The following is a 1,103-nucleotide window of genomic DNA, read 5'->3' as shown; positions in this document are numbered from 1 at the left end:
TAATTTATTACTTGTGCAAATTTCTGAAGTTGAGTCATTATTCAATTGCGATTCATAAGTATTGGCAAGTCTTTACTATTGTTCATGTCACGACCCGAAATTTTCCACCGACGGGACCGTGATGGCGCCTAACATTTCACTTGCTAGGCAAGCTAACGTTAGAAAAAGTCGTTAAACCAATTCCTTATTTTCATTCAGTAAATAACAATAATTAACTAAGATAAAATATAATAAGTACGGAATATCATAAAACTATATTAATTACTACTACCCGAATCTGGAGTCACAATTCACGAGCATTCTAGAATTTACTACAATTATTAGTCTAAAAAAAATACAACTGTCTGAATGAAAGAAAACAGTAGGACATAAAAGATAGACAGGGACTTCAAGGTTTATGAACGCCGACAGATCTACCTTGAATCTCCGGACAGCGGACCAGTAGCAAATCTCGATCAACCTGAGCAGATATCAAAATCTGCACAGAAAGTGCAGAGTGCAACATCAGTACAACCGACCCCATGTACTGGTAAGTGTCGAGCCTAACCCCAGCGAAGTAGTGACAAGGCTAGGACAAGACACCCACATATAACCAGAACAGTATAATCATGCTAGTGGCAACAACAGTAAATAAAGCAATAACGCAAAAATAATAGGAATGGGACATACAGTGGGGGAATACAACATAAAGAGTGAGAATAATGAAAAGACATAATTAAACAGAAAATCATTAAGCGAATTGAGCAATTAAAACAGCAAAGAAAAACTGCACGGCATCACCCTTCGTGCTTTTACTCTCAACCTTATCAAATAAATAAATAGAACGGCATGACATCACCCTTCGTGCTTTTACTCTCAACCTCACCAAATAAATAAATAGAACGGCACGACATCACCCTTCGTACTTTTCACTCTTCCTCACAATATAAATAATGTATGCACGGCATCACCCTTCGTGCTTTACACTCTTCCTCACAATATAAATAAGGCATGCACGGCATCACCCTTCGTACTTTACACTCTTCCTCACAATATAAATAATACATACACGGTATCACCCTTCGTGCTTTACACTCCTCCTCACCAATCACAAAATCAATAAC

The sequence above is a fragment of the Nicotiana tomentosiformis genome, chromosome 8 (assembly GCF_000390325.3).
Source record: "Nicotiana tomentosiformis chromosome 8, ASM39032v3, whole genome shotgun sequence".
Lineage (NCBI taxonomy): Eukaryota > Viridiplantae > Streptophyta > Magnoliopsida > Solanales > Solanaceae > Nicotiana > Nicotiana tomentosiformis.
This window is presented reverse-complemented; position numbering follows the sequence as displayed.